The 19,717-nt window shown below is 39.1% G+C and overlaps 1 protein-coding gene across 1 annotated transcript in view; it reads right to left on the bottom strand.

Moving 5' to 3' along the window:
* The window catches only part of elfn2b (extracellular leucine-rich repeat and fibronectin type III domain containing 2b), an 85,901-nt gene that overhangs the window by 47,438 nt on the left and 18,746 nt on the right, over positions 1-19,717 (bottom strand). Inside the window, exon 2 of the mRNA XM_005734517.1 lies at positions 6,799-6,969. The gene's annotated coding sequence lies outside the window, so the exon portion shown is untranslated. The remainder of the gene's footprint in view (positions 1-6,798; positions 6,970-19,717) is intronic.

The raw sequence follows: 19,717 nt of genomic DNA, 5'->3' as shown, positions 1-19,717 counted from the left end.
GTGGTGAAGATAGGCTCTGCAAAACATCAGGCTCCATCTCCCGCCTGACAATAGGTGGTTGTAATATTTATACTTATGATGACCAGTAACTCGCGTCACTAAAACAGAACAGTTCCTCTTTCAGTTCCTCCACCGCCTCCCAGATGCATCCTGTTATTACACTTTTCTAGACTTAAACAACACTTGCAATCAGTTTACCCAGACAGGCTATGTGTCTGTGTCGTTAATCTAAGTGCATGACCCCCCTCTACATCATCTGTTACCAGGCAAACATCCACAGCACAGGGCACACGGCCTTTATTTCCTTTCTTAAACAATCTTAGAAAATATATGTTAAATTGTATATATATAAGCAATCCTTCCAGCTTGAACTTTGCTCCATTGATCGGCCAGACATCGCGCTGCCCGTAGCTTCAAACCATTAATTAACTTAACCGAGCTTCAACCCTTTAATTATGCAATATGTGTATAACATGATTACAGTTGCACCTGCAATGAAAGATTATGTGCTTATACTAACACCTGAAATACAGACTTTAATATAACATCACCAGTTTCAATAAATGTGTCAATGAAATGACAATAATGATAAATCATAAATGATACAACAGTAATAATAAGGATTATGAATAGTAACATAGATTATGAATGTAAAATAATATTTCATCTCGACACTGTGCAGCATGGCCTTGCAGGTCAGTGTATGCAGATAAGCAAATGCATCACTTAACACCCTTGACCGCATTCGGTGTGTGTGTTGCATGTTTGCATAGCAAAGTGTTGGTGGGCAAAAGTTGAAAAAGCTCAGAACTCATCAGTAAAACCTGTCACACACTCGATGAGACTCAAACTGCGAGGTAATTTAATGCTTCATTCCTTCAGCCCTTCACTGACAGCACCCATATACATGGACAAGACTCCAGACAGCACTGACACACATACACACACACACACACCCCAAATGTCTTTCAATTTATCAGTTTCAAACTGCTCTACACCCACAGATACACAATAACACATTCACACATGGCTTAGTTTTCTCACGCGCACATAGCCAGACACAAACATACACAAAGTCTCAGGCTGCCACCCGATCGATAATCCCATTATAGCTGAAAAGGCTCTTTTATTTGTTCTGATTGAGTTTAGGGGGAGGAAAAGGCATGGCTCATAATTAAAGCAGGATTTGCTAGATTGATGGTTAAATGGGGTGAAAGCAGAATTTAAACAGACAATTGCTGTCGCACATGTGAAAACGGTATGATAAAATATCCCTTCCCCAAAGACAAAGGCTCAAATTTGCCGTCCATCCGACTTCGCGAGCTGCATATTTACTCCTTCTCAAAGTGGCAAAGGTGTGGGTGTGAGTACAACGGAGCGGGTGAGGGCCACACCTCTCTCAGTGAAAACGAGGACTTGAACAAGAGTCATTATGTTGTATTTGCCTCCAAATAGAGTTTATGCAAATGCTCTTGGCCACAGTCCATCATAAGAGCCGTGAAAAGCATGCAGAGCTTACACATTTGTTCACAAATATGTCTGCAGGTGTGAACATGCCAAATCCCTGTTTATTAGGATATTCTCACACTATGTAAACATGCAGAAAAATAAAGTGAATGCCCCAAACACATTATATAAGAACTAATTTGCTCATGCAGGGCAACTCTTAGAAAAATATGGTATAGTGTGCCCTTGTGAATCTGCTCCCTTTGGCTTTAACAACACCTTCATTAGTGGCAATTACTGCCCATGTATTACTGTTTTACTGCCCATGGAGTAAACAATAAAAACAGTGAAAACAGACCAACAATATCAGTTAAAGTTAAAATACTTCATGGACTTTAATTGCTTTCATAGTCAACTTACTTGGCAAAGAATTATTGCATTGCAAGCACAAAAATTTGCACTGTGCTGTAAGATAAACAGTAGAAGCCGCAAATGTTAAATCTTTTGAATATGAATCACTTCACCGATGTATTCCTAAGTGGCAGGTTGCTTGTAATCATTAGATTAGAGTTCAGACTGAACTCATTATTTTGGGCTAAAACTACGGCGAGAAATCAAATGTCATAATAATGTGAAGCTGCAATATCCTGCAAAGCCCTTCACCCTTGACTATGTCTTTAAAACTTCAATCACTAGCACCTCCAACCGAGAAGACTTTACCATGAAGTTCCCAAGTTTCACACATTTTTTTTGTTTTACAGAAATTTGATGTTTCTCAATATTAACACAAAGTTGAAAGGCTTCGGAATGTAAGAAAGTCAGCTACCATGTGGCCAAATAAGTTAGTCATCAAAAGCAAGGAAACAAAAAGGAAAATCACTGGTTGCACAATGTATTTGAACCTCAAAACATTTGATCCTCTTTGATATACAGCCTACAGACAAAAATGATATACCTGAACACACAGAAATAATATTCTTCTGTTCCCTTCAAAGTGAGTATTCCCTAGTTTAGCAGAAACTAGAAACTTCTGTAGGCATTTTGCATGAATTTCAAACAGTCTGTGATGCTGGTTTGGTGATAGTTTTCATCTATAATTCCTGTGTTTCTTCCAGAGATTTCCCCATTTAAAACCCTCCCACAAGCTGGCTTTCAAATCTGGTCTTTGTCTATGTCAATCCTTGGTGGGTTTGATAGTGTTTTTAGAAGAACTTTTAGTGGTGAAGCTATAAACAAATTCTTTTTTTGGAGTCATAGTTCAGATGAATTTCTATCAACCTGAGGCTTCAAAAGCACAAAACACACATGTGTTCTATATTTTGTCAGCACATATAAACACATCTCTTTTAAAAATTGCCTTAAAAATCAAGCCAGTTCACTTTCTCCACAATATTAATGTGCCCATTATGAATTATAACCATGAGTGGCATTTCAGATGAGCACTGAGGATACAGGTCGTCAAACAAATCAGTGGGAAAACCAAAGAAGACAAAAGTCCTCTGTAACTGTAAAAAGCAACAATTTTAGGCATAATTTATTGGAGTATCTTACCTTTGTAGGTTTTCAAAAGGAATTAAATGTTGACTTATGCAAATATGACAATTTAATGGTATGACGCTATATGGAAAAAACCTGAAATGTTAATGATTTAGATCTTTGACTTGCAGGCATAAATCTTCCACAGTTTCACGGCAAGTAGGTCAGGAACTGAATTTGGCCTTGATATTTATGATTAGCACTTCCCCTTTAAATAGAGATTTGTATGCAAAAAGGGCATATTTCATCCTGCAAGCCAATTAGGTCGTTAAATATACAAGTAAGGCAGCAATGCTTGTCACTGTGTCCTGGGCAGCGCTATCAGTTATATTTTGCACCCACTGTGGTTGATTTTTTTAAATCGAACACAAACAAATGTTTATTTATTTATTAATTTTAGGTGTGGCTTTCTTAAGATAAATATCCTCTTTTTTTACATTAAAATCTTAAGGGTTGTTTCTGGGTTTCCCTTTTTGTTTTAATCAATGACCTCTTTTGCAATTTTTAAAAACATATCGGTAAATCTGTATTAAGGTAACACTAGGAATGATGTCTTTCTCAGATTAAACATTTTCAACTTTATTTGACTGATTCTAGATTGATTTGCAGATTTTTTGCAGTCCCTGCATACATCATTATTTTTTATTTAAGTGAGAAGTACCTGCTGCTGTGAATAAAGGGTTTCCTTGTGATGAGACAGCACTTCTAGCTCCAGCAGAGAGGCTTGAGCTCATAGTGACTGGTAGCGCATATAAAGGCACATATAAAGGCACTGCAGTCATGCTGAGAGCATGTGTATGCTGGAATCGATGTGGATGACACACAATCTTTGCTTGAAACCATGTCTGTCTTTGAGGAATAGGGGTCAACATTTGCAAATCCCACTGCACAAAAAAGGAATAAACTACCACTGTTTTTCTAGCAGCTATTGCTTTTCATTAATAATTCTTACAGGGTAGGTGACACTAGTATGCTGGTACTCAGAAAAAAGGGGTAACGTCTTTTGGGACACATTAGTACCATCCACCTCTTGAACAAATCTCTACTTCTGGGCCTCTAAGATATTAAAATTAGGGCCAAATAGATATTTAATGAGTGAACTGAATGTTCACTCATGAATGAAACCAAAACAAATATTGGTATGAAAAAGTCAAAATCATTATACTGCTAACAGCCAGATTTACTAAGTTGCCCCAATTACAATAATGTGCAAACGGTAATGGCAAGTTCTGCGCGTATCTCCTAACAATGTGTTGATTTCTAAACAATAGTGACCAGCAAGTTATTTCTGCCTAAGGACACCTTGTGGGTATCAATGTGACACGTGTCTAACAGAATTGCAGCATTTGACGCACTGAGAGGAGAACAGGTTGGGGCATTGTCACATTAATTTGATTATGCAATTCCTGCCAGAGCACAGGGATGCCAAAGAAGTCCAATGTTGTTTGAGCTTGTAAGCCATACAGTCAGAACATGTTATTTAAAGCAATCACTTAATGGGGGACAATGAATGCAACATTTCCCCCAGTTACTAACCCTTTCCATGAGACTATACTTATATCACTGGACGTCTCTATTGCTAAAAGTGAACACCAAAATTCAGAACAATCTTGTGCCCTCGAATACGAATTCCCAGGCAGAAAGCTAAAGAAGGTCGGACTTATACATTGAACCCCTTCAAGAAACGTTATCTTAAAATCCGCAGCTGCACTACGCCTTTTTACTGTGGAACTGGTGCTTATTTTAAATAATTAGAAAATTAGAAAAAAACTAAACAGGCCTTTGTCTCCTTAAAAAGCCTTTTGGAAATACTTCAACATCAAGAAATGACGGTCTAACCAAAAACAAACACAAAGGTCATACTAAGAAAGTTAGAAGGAGAACAAAAGCCTCAAGGCATTCATTTTTAGCAGTGATTATGCAACTGGTGACAAACACTGTTGGGCTGGTAAAAAAAAGACCCAATAAAGACAGAGAACCTACTCTGTCTTATAATTTAATACTTACAGTATGTGGCCCACACACACATTATTGTTATGATCTGATTTTATCTTCCGTTGTTTTATGGATCCAAAGTCTCATTTTTATGTTAAACCCACTACATATGATGAGGCTGTAGCTCTAAGGGGAACTGGCAGGTTCACAACTGTAACTACAAACCTCCCCTTCTCTATCACAGTCAGGACAAATCACACAGCACTTTTCGTTTCACATAAAAGTTGAGGTCTTAAATCACTGTTGTATAAGGTAAGCATATCGCAGCTAATAACAACAGTCAAAACTTCACATAGCACATAATTCTAAAAGAGAGAGCTACGTTTCAGGTGTATTTCCTCACATCCTTGCTCCTGCATGGCCAATCAGTGTTTATGCAATAAGAGAAAGATAACATCCAATAACTATATCTCTGCTCGCCATGGTCAGTCTACATTATTCCATCACTTAGCTCTGATTAGTCGTAGGTCTATCCAAGGCACTTTACTCTGCATTCATTGGTAATGGCCGAAACTAAAACCTGATCTAAGAGGTTCAGACGCTCATCCATCTGCCATTGCCAAGCTATAAGGACTTTAAGCAGCGAAGAAAGGAAGAAAAAAGAAAGATCAATCCTAAACATCTGGCAGTCATTATGAGGAAGACTAAAGTCAAACTGAAGGACATTAATTGTGTTGAAATGCTCAGGTTTCAATTCTTTATTTTACAGATGCTTTGTGGGATGCAGTCTGTTAGCATCAGACAGTCACAAATAAAACAGAACTGAACGGCCTGTATTTACATATATCTTGTTATAAGGAAACACATCCCTCCTCTAATCCCTCGTTGCTCATGAGAAATAACATTTTGGCAAAAAAAGCCCAGAAAGTGTGACCATACACTGAAGCTGTTCCAGAAATGGTTGAAAGAACAAACACTGCATTTCTGGCTGATTTCCAGGAGCATACACTCAGCTCACTTTTTAACTACTTGAAGCTTAGAAGAAGGTACGCGACATCTACGCGCACACTTTGAGCAGAAATTGTCGCCTCTCATAATTACACATGTGAAAACATTGTTTGTTTTGATTTTCTTTGGTTTGCTTCCAAAAACAAAAACTCAAATCTTTTAACAGTGATGTATAACTGCTGTTTTCTTTTGTCTTTTCTTTTCTTTTCTTTTTGCGGCACTGTTGTCAGAAGCGCCGAGTCTCTTCCTGACAATAGTAATTAACTTAATGACATATGAGCACCATAAAATGGCGCGGATATGTCACTTCGTGAATAGAAAGGTGGTTGAACTGAGCGCCGTTACTCTGCATTACATCTGTCTCAAGAGTCTCAGGAATTTCACTAACATTAACACAGTCGGGAAGGGGTGATCGGAAAAGAAATAATTACAACAATTACTTCTTTGACTTTATCTGTGCCTGACATGTACATACACACAGTACACTCACGTATGCACATGCAGAATATAATAACTGTGGTAAGTGAAACACTGCCAACGTTAATTACAGTGTTGCCAGTAAAATAAGTGCAATAAAAGTGGAAAAAGATGGCATAATATATGCTTGTTAAGACACTAAAGAATGCTTTCGCCCTAATGCCAAGTTGTATGCCACACACAAACACACACACACGCACAGAAACACACAACTGGGCAGAAGCTTGTGACAGGTTGGTTTTATTTCTTAAGATTGCAGCATGTATGTAATTCACTATGTAGGCATATTTTCATATACATGTGACAAATGGTTTGAAAAATGAAAAGCAACGTCATCTTTATGATGTCTTTCTCTGCCTGAACACACTATGCTTAAGATAGATTTTTATCACCTACCTGTTTCCAGTATGTGTTGTCCACTCTTTAAGTGTTTATTTCAACACAAAGATGGAAAGCTCCTCTTCTTGATTTGCATTTATGAAGATCTTCTTACGCGCTTTGCTCTTCGTTCTGCGGATCCTCAGCAGTTCTGCCAGGATTTTTCTAGTGAAGACTCTTGACCTGGAGCTGCATTCAAAAGAAATACAAATAAAAAACTGGGGTTAAACACAACTATCATCTCTAACAGCATTTTACAATAAAAAAAACCTCTTATTGCAAAATTCTTTACCTTTTTATAGCCATTTTTACATCACGCTCCTTAACAGGTGAATTAAAAGCAGAGTGCATTGCTGTTACTTCATTAAATTCATTGTGCACTGTCACTACTTCATTAATTTACTAATGATGTTTATTACAATTTATTCATTATGCTAAGTAAAGATGAATGCTGATATGAATCGCAATAAACTGCACAGGATTAAACTAATTGAAATGGCGTTATAAAGAAATATCTTCTGGTAAACTATATCCATCCTTAAAAAGAAAGATTGGAAAAATATACATAAACACTGGATCACTCAGCACTGATGGATTTTAAAATACATTTTAAAAGAAAGGGGTTGGCAACTATGATGATTAGACTTAATGTGAAACTCAAGTGAGACAGATAGAATAAGGTCATCTATCCATCCACCCATTTTCCACCATGTATCTGGGTGTGGTTTGTGATGTCAGCAGACCGCCCTCGACCTGATCACACTAGACCAAGGCTACGTCCACACGTACCCGGGTATTTTTGAAAACGCAGATTTTTCTATGCGTTTGCACCTTTCGTCCACACGTAAACGGCGTTTTTGGTCACTGAAAACAGAGATTTTTAAAAACTCCGCCAGGGTGGATATTTTTGAAAACTCCATCTTTGCATTTAGGTGTGGACGAGAAAAACGCAGAAAACGCAGCCTCAAAGGTGTGCGCATTTTTTGACGTCACACTGTGCGCCACGTTATTGTTTCGGTGAAATGAATTTCTACAATACTGTTACTGTTAATTCTACTCTCTGCAATGTTTAAATGCTTACATATAAACACACAGTTACTGTCCCCCCATACATACCACTCAGTTCTGCTTCTATGCCCCAGCTTTGTTTACTTTTTCCCACCGAGGCTTCTAAACTTCTGATTGGCCAACATTTCTGCACAGTTAGGAATATATATCGCCACCTGTTGCTTTGGCAAGTTCCTAGCAGCGTTTTCCTTCATTTCTGCCTTTACGTGTGGATGGGATTAATTTTTAAAACGAAAACGGAAAATCTCCGTTTTCAAAAATACCCGTGTACGTGTGGACGTAGCCCAAGACAGTGTGTCCTGGGTTTGCCCCGGGCCTCCTCCCATCATGATATGCCGAAAGCACATCACCATTTATAGAAAGTTCATCCACGATCTTATTCTTTTAGTCACTACCCAAACCTGAGGTGGGTGTCCAAGGTGAGGGTAGGAATGCAGACTGACCAGTAAACAAACATCTTCACTTTTATGCTGCACTTTCTATTCACCACAACATACAGTGGGGCAAAAAAGTATTTAGTCAGCCACCGATTGTGCAAGTTCCCCCACTTAAAATGATGACAGAGGTCAGTAATTTGCACCAGAGGTACACTTCAACTGTGAGAGACAGAATATGAAAAAAAAATCCATGAATCCACATGGTAGGATTTGTAAAGAATTTATTCGTAAATCAGGGTGGAAAATAAGTATTTGGTCAATAACAAAAATACAACTCAATACTTTGTAACATAACCTTTGTTGGCAATAACAGAGGTCAAACGTTTACTATAGGTCTTTACCAGGTTTGCACACACAGTAGCTGGTATTTTGGCCCATTCCTCCATGCAGATCTTCTCGAGAGCAGTGATGTTTTGGGGCTGTCGCCGAGCAGACTTTCAACTCCCGCCACAGATTTTCTATGGGGTTGAGGTCTGGAGACTGGCTAGGCCACTCCAGGACTTTCAAATGCTTCTTACGGAGCCACTCCTTTGTTGCCCGGGCGGTGTGTTTTGGATCATTGTCATGTTGGAAGACCCAGCCTCGTTTCATCTTCAAGGTTCTCACTGATGGAAGGAGGTTTTGGCTCAAAATCTCACGATACATGGCCCCATTCATTCTGTCCTTAACACGGATCAGTCGTCCTGTCCCCTTGGCAGAAAAACAGCCCCATAGCATGATGTTTCCACCCCCATGCTTCACAGTAGGTATGGTGTTCTTGGGATGCAAATCAGTATTCTTCTTCCTCCAAACACGACGAGTTGAGTTTATACCAAAAAGTTCTACTTTGGGTTCATCTGACCACATGACATTCTCCCAATCCTCTGCTGTATCATCCATGTGCTCTCTGGCAAACTTCAGACGGGCCTGGACATGCACTGGCTTCAGCAGCGGAACACGTCTGGCACTGCGGGATTTGATTCCCTGCCGTTGTAGTGTGTTACTGATGGTGACCTTTGTTACTTTGGTCCCAGCTCTCTGTAGGTCATTCACCAGGTCCCCCCGTGTGGTTCTGGGATCTTTGCTCACCGTTCTCATGATCATTTTGACCCCACGGGATGAGATCTTGCGTGGAGCCCCAGATCGAGGGAGATTATCAGTGGTCTTGTATGTCTTCCATTTTCTGATGATTGCTCCCACAGTTGATTTTTTCACACCAAGCTGCTTGCCTATTGTAGATTCACTCTTCCCAGTCTGGTGCAGGTCTACAATACTTTTCCTGGTGTCCTTCGAAAGCTCTTTGGTCTTGGCCATGGCGGAGTTTGGAGTCTGACTGTTTGAGGCTGTGGACAGGTGTCTTTTATACAGATGATGAGTTCAAACAGGTGCCATTCATACAGGTAACGAGTGGGGGACAGAAAAGCTTCTTACAGAAGATGTTACAGGTCTGTGAGAGCCAGAGATTTTCCTTGTTTGAGGTGACCAAATACTTATTTTCCACCCTGATTTATGAATAAATTCTTTACAAATCCTACCATGTGAATTCATGGATTTTTTTTTCACATTCTGTCTCTCACAGTTGAAGTGTAGCTCTGGTGCAAATTACTGACCTCTGTCATCATTTTAAATGGGGGAACTTGCACAATCGGTGGCTGACTAAATACTTTTTTGCCCCACTGTATCTCTCAATTTCACTTCTCACTCTGCCCTTACTTGTGAACAAGTTGCATAAACTCCTAAATTTGCAGCAGTAGGGCCCCCATTTTCCAGCTGAAAACCATTTCCTCAGACTTGGAGAGGATAATTCTCATCCCAGTTGATTCACACTAGGTGGAAAAATGAAGCCAACAGAATCACATCTACACATAGCAGAGATGTGTACCTGCTACCCTTGTACATGTACTTGGGCAAACTCCCAAACTCCCTCAAATATCCTTGAGATGATAAAGAACTGGTCCAGTGTTCCACAACCCTCAGGTTTCACTGTTATTGTCCAAGTGCATATAGATGTCCCCTGGCAGGACAATGGCAAGAAGGTGTGGTTGTGTGGTGCTCATTTCGTTGCATAGACTCAAACAACATATAGGACCAGTTCCCAAATCCAAAGGCACATGGAAAAAAAAAATTTAAATTCTGATCGTCCAGGGAAATCCCCAACATACAGAAACAGAGCTAGGGGCAATCCCAGATTGCAGTAGAGTCCAGCCTCTTTCTAGGAGACTTGTTCCAGAACATAAGCCATGTGTTGAAGTGAGCCAGACTATATCTAGCCAGAGAGGTGGCATTCCATATAGCAGGAGCCAGTTTTTACATCCAAGGATTGGAACGCCAGACAGTTGCTCATTTCACATTGCTCAAACCCCTATGACATATGGTGGGCCCATTGGAAGACTATGCACTGCTGAGCACGGCTAAGTCCTAGGCGTCAAGTGCCTGCTCTCAAGCCCCTACCCCAGGTATGAGTCAAGGGTGTGAGCCCTGTTAACCCTGGTAACTTAGTCCCCTAGTCTTGCCGTCTTAGTCTGGCTCTTCACTCATGATAAGTTTGCCTTGGGAGATCTTCCCAGGGGCAAAATGTCATGAACAAAATAGTAGCTCCTGGGATCATTCAAGCACACAAACCCTTCCATCATGAGGCTATGGAAAAAGAGGCCAACAGAGGAGGAATCTATGTCACTGCTCTATCGCACTCTCATTCTTTCACTATTTGTCTTCCTCTCCCTCTTTCTCTCCTATTGACCTTTGCTTACTATTTCAGCTGCTGTGGTTTACTCTAATTAGCATCACCAGGGCAGACAACTGGAGTGACAATAATGATGGCAATAATAGCTGATGGCTACAAGGTGGCAGATGGCTCCATCTGTAAGTATTACTATATATATATAATGAGATGCTACCTATCTTCTGTTTCAGTCACAGTGCAGGACACCTGTCACAACATACCTCCAGTCATCAATACACAACACCTATCTATGAACAATTTGTGCAAATAACTGTCAGAGAAACTGACATACTTCTTTTCCTCTCTCCGAGGCCTCTCTCTTTGCTTCTGTGCCTTTCTTTATCTCTCTCTCCTTCACTCTCTCTCTCTCTCCCTTCGGCACTGTCACCCTTTCCCTGACAAACACAAGCACAGACATCCACACAGACAGTCTAAATCAGTTAGGGAGAGTCTGTGCTAGCTGCCCCACAGTGAGCAGAGCAGGGCATCTCATTTTTAGCAATAATACTCGACTGATCCTGTTTCTCCGTTTCAACTTGAATGGAGAAATATCACCAGATTAGACATGAACATTACTGGGCACAGTAAGTAGGGATGGGCATGAGATAAGGCAGGAGCTCATGCCTCATGAAAATGCATGCATGCTGAGGACAACACATCCTATTAGCTCTCACTCTGCACATGATATACTTGCAAGGGGCATGAGTGCAGTCACAGAGCAACAAACACATAAACACACGGACAACATTTTGACTTTAACAACTGGTGCAAATTTCTGAAGAGCAAGTCAGGAATGATTGAGGACAGAAATTATCATTATTTAATTAACAAGGAATTCCTAAACTATGGTGTGTCAAAGACTTTACAGAAGATAATGAGCTGGACTGGAAAGAAAAAGCTATGTTAATTAAGCAGCTCAGTGATGCAAACCTTTAAACTTAGTTGTATTTTATTGTTAGTTACTCTGTTTGTGTGCAGAGTATGGAGTCAATTCAATTCCTTCATCATTTTTTCATTATCTTCATTTATCTAAACTAAAGTAAGCACAAAAAGAGTGACAAATATTATGAAAGCAAGTGATCTCCTTCTGTTTCACAGATTATGTTTTGAGATGCTGCAACAGTATATAGACCCACGTTATCAGATTCTGATTTGTCTGTCACTAAGTAGCATTTCTATGAAAAGTGTTATTTATTTGATGTGCTAAAAAAATAAGGCCCAAAAAACACACTGGAAATGTCGTGTTCTGTTTGCACTAAAACACAGATTCTAACATTTTCCAAGTGGTACGCCAGATTTCTGCTTTCATGTCAAATATCATCCATATGTACTAAACCACTTCTGTTTTATAAACGACAACTTTTTCTAGTGAAACGCCCTCTAGTGAGACTTTCGGGTTACTGTCCAAGTTGTCAGAGACTAATAGCCATAAATGCCTGAAACTCTGAGTTTGTAAATGGTAAATGGCCTGCATTTGTATAGCGCTTTTCTAGTCCATAGGACCCCAAAGCGCTTTACACTACATTCAGTCATTCACCCATTCTCACACACTGGCGATAGCAAGCTACATTGTAGCCACAGCTGCCCTGGGGCACACTGACAGAGGCGAGGCTGCCAGACACAGGCGCCACCGGGCCCTCTGACCACCACCAGTAGGCAAACACGGGGTTAGTATCTTGCCCAAGGATATTTGGCATACAGCCAGGAGGCAGCCTGGGATCGAACCACCGACCTTCTGATTAGTGGCTGACCTGCTCTGCCACCTGAGCTACAGCCACCCCACATAGAGGGGTGGCTGTAGAGGCAGAAATTGGTAGATGTTTACAATGTTTCTTTTTCCCCCCCCAGAGAATAACACTTTTCAGTTGTGCTTTCATTGAACAGCCTTCCATGTTGCAGTCAGTAACAACTTTAACTGTTAACCACAAAGCAAAGCATGAAGTAAAGTAAAGACACTTACAGAAAAAAGAAAGTTTCCACAGGACTCAATGCAATACTGTAAACAAGTAAATCTACCCTTACTGCTTCCATAGCAATTAAGAGCGTGAGCGGCAACCAGGCGCTGCTAATCAAATGGATTGAATAATTGATTATGAGCAACTGTGAGCACCTCTATAAAAGCAGAAGGCTTAGCAGGAGCACTGAGCTGTGTTTTAGCACAATGCCAAGAAGGAAAGACATAAGGACTTAGACTTAGGGCACCAGTGGTCTTAGAGAAGCAAACGCTGCTTGTAATCTTGGAACCAATAAACAAATTTTCAAATAATTTTAAGTTTGTCATTCTAGGGCAAGAAAGGATAATCACAAATGGAAAAGATTCAATACGGTCTTTGAAACGTCCACGAAAATTTGCTCCAAAGTCAGGCCATGGTCAAAGAAACAGCAAAAACTAAATTAAAATCCAAGAGCTACATCTTAGTTAGTTAGTTAGTTGGTTAGCATATTAAACCAACTAACTTAAGTCCTTTTATAAAATTATAAAAGGACTGAAGAAATATGGCTCGTTTGTAAGGGTTGCCGGGTGAAAGCCTGTTTTCTTTAAAAAGAACATGGCAGCACAAATTAAGTTTGCAAAGTTGCATCTGAGCAAACCAAAACTTCTGGAGCTCCTTTGGAAAGCTGAGACCAAAGTGGATATGTTTGGCCTTAATGCAATGTTTTTCAGGTTTCACTGTTTAGAACTTCACTGATTGTAAAATGTTTTCCAACATATCAGGTTTATTGCACATGTTTTGATGCATAAATTGCAAATAAACATAGCACTATCTTGCCCTTGGTTTTCATCCAGGAAACACCTCAGCTGTGAGCGGGGAACCTTTGTGAGCGGGGAACCACTGTTCACAGCGACACATCTCAGTGGTGCGACCTGCTCAGTCAGCCAGTGAAATGTGGCCTTGTGGTGATGCTGGTGACTTTTCCATCTTTGGCCTGTGGTAATAACTCTGTGTTTACTGTGATTGATCAACAGTGGAGTTTTTATTAGAAATTTAATTATGAATAAATGTAGTAAAAGTGAGTTTATCTATTGGTAGTGTTACTAAACCATTATAATTGAATGGGCGAAGTCTAACGCCTTCAAGTTCAAAATTCTTATAAAATAAGCAAAGACATTTAACCCAAATCCATTATTTTCATGTGAACAACAAATGATGTAATAGAGTTAGTGTAAACTAAGCATGTACTTGTCTCTCAGCATCAGTTATATATTTTGATGTATTTTCATTTAATAATTTACTTCAACAGGTTTGTACTGTCAATATGCTTACACACCAAATCTGGGATATTTTCTTTAGTGATTTGAGCCCGTTCCAAATGTTGTGAACAACTGGTGGTATTACCTTTGGTTCAGTTTTTGGCTTTCTTGTCTGTGTTGTGTGTACTAAAGCCAAAAATGTGCCAAAACAACAGACACGGCGTTTCTATTTGCTACAAGCTGCTGGAGTTGCACAGTCGCCTCAGGATTGGAGTTTTCCTTCACAATGTGGATTGGATAGTCATGTGACAATAAACATGGTAGTGCGTTTTAAAGGCACAGTACATAAAGTACAGGGTGGCTTGGTGGGTGCAGCGTATTAATGACTTTAAAAACAAAAAAAATGAAACAATTAATTAATTCATTGCCCAGCTCTAATACTTAATACACATTACTGTGTCAAAAATATCATTTATACTAGTTCAGAGAGCTAGACACAAGGTCAGAAAGAGAATTGGAGCTATTTGGCTAAGATTACTGCAGAGTTGGCTCTTTTCCTTACATACCAGTGTCTCTTCTTGTCTCCCACCCATAATCACATCAAAGAAAAGCAGCTGCTGACACACTGAGAAGGTTGGAAATGAAGCCGTCCAAAGCACAGATGTAAACTAAACTATATTCATAGCTGTGTGCAGTCAGCATTTTTATAGCTCCCACTGCCTCTCATGGGTCCATGGGTGGGTTACACAAATGGGTTACAGAATCTGTGGGAGGCTATGTCTCTGTGTTTGCCCATGTGTTACTCAGTTCTTTGCATTAACAGTAATTAACCAGCAAGTAGACAAAGAGTATAACAATGATGATGGGAAAGGACCAATGAGGTGCCGGGGGATAAGAAGAGGGGGGAAAAGGAGTTTAGAAGTTAAGAGGTTAGGAGAATGAGACACAAACGGTAGCGAACGGTGGGGGGGAAGAGTAGTGATCAAAGGTGTGTGGTTGTTCTGGGTAAGTGCGGTGTAATATAAATACATTATATGGTGTGTTGTTGTGTCAAGATCATTTGAAATTGTTCTGTGTGTAAGAGATGGCAAATTAAATCACTTACGGTTGTCAAAGCAACTTTTTCGTGTTTTGGTTTTTTGGTTTGTTTTTATTTTTTAAAGTTGGAATAGAAGAAAATCATTTTATCTATCTATTTATTTCTTGTTTATTTCTTATTTTATTGTTTCTTGTTTGGTTTTCACCACTGAATTGCACGCTCATTTGAATGAGCTCAGGTGTCAGACTCATCCAATGCAGAATTTTCCATTTCCACCTGAGGCGCTTTCATGGAATGCTTTTGCTCATTGTCTGCATTATACTGAGAAGCTCTATCAAATATATCTACTGTAATTGGTTAAACCTGAGGAGAAAGAATCCATACAAATTGTAGAATTTATCCTAGTTCTAGTTTTCTTCTTTTCAAATCATTTATAAATACCAGAGGCCCAGTGTCACTGGAAACCGAGCATGCCATGCACTTTTTTTCTCAGATCTTACCGTTATGTTACATATATCTGCACACCCACATTTTGGTTCATCTTTGCATCATCTGTTGAAAGAATATAGTTTCACAGCTGGGGTGCACAGGAAGGACCCTGCAATTATCTATGACTGTTTCTTCACTGAACACTCAGGCCTTTTGTGTTCCTGAGATCACCAGTGCTTTCTTTCTCAGAATGTAAGAACTGGCCACATTTAATGTTCCCAATGTTCTCTCTATGATGGTTTATATTGTGTTGCAGTCTGAGTATGTTTCACTTGCATTAAGAGCTCCTTGCTTCCAAATTATACCCTTTGACTCATCTCCAATTGAGTTTGCTTGCAATGAAAATAAAATTGCCATTGACATCTCCAGACCTTTTAACCACTTCATTAATTAAGAAACAACAAAAGAATTTCCCACATCTCTCCGTGAAACAGCTTTCGAGTGAATTAGTCAGTTACATTTGATGTGAATTTATGCTGTACGTCTGCTCTTCAATTGCTCTTCTTTATTTAAAATATGTTGAATTAAAATAGATTTGAATCCTTTGTTAATTAATTTTTGGGGTCTAACTTGCTCGTCACTGTTACGTGAGCATAAAGAAACTGTAAAGTGTTAACCAGCCATAGCTGCTCCGAAGACTTCACATAAAGTTTCATCCATGAACTCTACAAAGGATTTAATGCTGTCTTTGTCTTTGACAAGGTTTCATTAATCTTATGAGTCAGCCGTTACAGTGAGTTATTTCTGTAAATGTTGCTGTTACAATACTTTGGTTTGTCTAAATTCAGACAAAAGTGTCGACCTCTCTATCACCATCTTAGCATAAAGACATGTCTTAATTAACTTGACACAGCGTCTTGATGATGTGAGATATGCCAGATTATGATCTATGTAATTTTTTGGTGGTTGCAAGCAATAAAAGAATGTCTAATTATGCTTGAAATTCATCCAAGTACTTTGCTGCATTTAAATGTGTAACACAGCCACCGAGCAGATAAATGAGAATACAATATTTTTATACAGAATAAATACAGTATGAGAGAGGTATGTGGTCTTCTGCTGCTGCTGCATGTGCTTCAAGGATCATTGTGCTTTCAGAGGTGCTCTTCCGCATGCCTTGGTTGTGATAAGTGGTTATTTGAATTATTTTTCCCTTCCTATCAGCTTGAAGCAGTCTGGCCATTCTACTCTGACCTTTTGCAGCAACCAGGCATTTTCTGGCAAAAGAACTGCTGCTCACAGCATAGTATTTCTTTTTTTGACATTCTCTGGTTTTGTGGGAAAATCCCAGCTCAGTTTGAACTTCAATAGTTCATCTGGATTGTGTCTACATGCCACTACCCTAAGCTGCTGTTGTGTCATTGGCTGATTACATATTTATATTAATGAGCCGTTGGACAGGTGTACCTAATGAAGTGGAAGCTGAATATGAAAACAACTATTTGACCTAAAAGTATCAAAATCTTCACTCTGCCAGTATTTAGGTCGTTTGCTGTTTGATGATAATAAGCACCCTGCAAGGCAAGAAATTGAGGCTGTAAACAAAGACTGGGTTCAGCATCGAATGACTCCCAACAAAGGTCATAAACTTGGGGGAAGCAGGTGAGCTAACTGAGCTGAAGGTGTGAAGGAGGCCACATCTGGTAAATGTGTCACAAATGGTTTGATAATGATGTGAAAGTCAGGCATAACTTTTAGCCTTCTTGTTTCAAGATTAATTACCCACAGTGTATTAAACAACGTTTTAATGCAAAGTAAATGGGGGGAAACGAAAAAAGAGAAATAAAACATGGATGAGTACTACATAGTATTTTTGCTGTAAGAACAGAATTATCAAAGAACATTTAATTTAATCATAACTACAAAAGCCCGGTAAATGAATACTGTTCCCACGTCTTCCTAGACTACACCACGAATGGGACTGACTGAGAATGAGAAAAGACTGAAACTAAGCTTCAAACAAACACTGTCTATCCTCACGTCCCACCCATCTGCGTGTTTGTCTGTCTTTCCTTCAAGGCACATGTGTCCTTAGTACTGCTGGGCAAAATCTGCCACAGAGGCCTCTGACTGCAGAGCTAAAGGCAGGGGAGAAAAATGAGAGGAAAGGAGAGACAGAGTGATGAAAGGATGACAACGAGTGACATACTGTGTCAAAAGATTGAATAAAGCCTTGATATCAGAAAACACACTACTTCATTCTTTGCATGCCAATTACACACTCAGTACTTTTCGTACCTATTGAGATGTGTTGGATATTTTGCATGAGTGTTTTATTTCCCCTTCTGAGAATCTTGGGAACTCTAATATGCTGTATGTCATCCATGTCTATCAGCAGCATATATGTATATGTGTACTGTATATATATATATACAGTACACATATAGTTTGTCTGTAAAGCATTAGGAGTGTTGATCTGTGATATACTGAGGTCATAATTATAATTATTGTAAAAATAAATCAATTTATATATTTTTTTTAAAAAGCACTCATTAAACCTGTCTAAGGTTTAATGAGTGACTAAATGAATGACTAAACTTATCCACCTGACTAGCCTTCACCCTTTTCCTAGGCCTTTTCCTGAGCTAGCCTCTAGCCTGCTATCCTGCTGCTTTTTCCAATTCCTCCTCCTGGCCAACCACCTGCCAATCTGCTATACCAATGCCTCAAGTCTGCTACCCATGAATTTCCTACCTATATTCAGCATTAGACAAATCCTGATAGCTTCCTTTCTGGGAAACTAAGAAAACTCATAAGAGGGCCAGAAAAAAGCAATACTCCGTCCTTATTGGCTACTAGATCTACCCCTTGGAATCTCTCTAAATTCCAATTAGGCTTTGCAACAATATGCAAAATATGTCCTATGCATGTGCTCTTTCTGTCCGAAGCTATTCACAATAAAACCCCTAAACATATACACAATACAATTACTCATCTTTGAGTAGTAGAGGTTACTCTTATTGATAATAAATAGTTGCAGAAGCATGTGGAATCAATTTACAGCAAAATGTAGCAGTTTAATCAAAACTCTTTTTGTTTTTGGCCCTTATAGTAAGTTTTTAATCTAATAAAATTTTAGATAATTTGTAATATACTCCATTTTTTCTCTAAGAAAAAAATCTCTGTAATATTTCTATTATTAGCATAAAGAGAGGGCACTGCTGTTGGGGCAACGTAAATGAATCTGAATTGAATTAAACGTAACTGATTTAAAATTGAAGTCCAACATTATGCATTTCTAAGGATACATTTTCGTTGTCGATAGAAAGCATGACATTGAGTGCTAGCTTTTCAAATCTGATTTAAAAGGCGTCCAAGGAAGAAGAAATTAACGGATCTGTGCGTTTGACAAGAGAAAGCAGGTGAACTGATAAATAAAGAATAATACACAATGTAAGAAGAAAGAAAATTTTTTAACTAACTTAGTAGTATAATGTCAGCACATTTTTGCACCTGCATAGAATAATCAGGTTTTTCATTACACATTGAGCAGTGTTGCAACCAAGCAGAAGTGCATTTCTCTATTTACTTTATATAGGAATCAGTTCTTCACACAACTCATTACATTACTTTGCAGCATTAGGATCACCTAACATGACCTACATTTCAACACAAATCTACTTTTAAGGAGTGTGTACAATCCACCAACAGCAAAACTGCTGAAAACCTGTCCAAAGAGCACCTGACATAAAAATGTGTTAACCGCAGCTCTGCTGTACAAACTGAAATTGTATGTATCATATTTCTTTGGCCAGTGCTTGTATTGAGTTGATATTTTGTTTGCAACAGAGGATAGCTATTCCTGGTCACGTTCTTGTTTTTCATGCAACAATCAGACAAAGTGATGTGCATATGTCTACTCCTGAGCATATTTTGCTTGTTTTGCCATTTCTGTCATAGCTGATGTGCAGACTAATGTTTGGCAGTTGTTGAAAAGCAGCATTTGATGGCTAATGGCAGTATAGAAGAAACAAAGACAACTGAAAAATGTATGGGATACAAATAACGGC

The sequence above is a fragment of the Pundamilia nyererei genome, unplaced genomic scaffold (genome assembly GCF_000239375.1).
Source record: "Pundamilia nyererei isolate P.nyererei 1_Seehausen unplaced genomic scaffold, PunNye1.0 scaffold00059, whole genome shotgun sequence".
NCBI lineage: Eukaryota > Metazoa > Chordata > Actinopteri > Cichliformes > Cichlidae > Pundamilia > Pundamilia nyererei.
The sequence above is the reverse complement of the archived record's forward strand: the minus strand, read 5'-3'. Positions and strand labels throughout refer to the sequence as shown.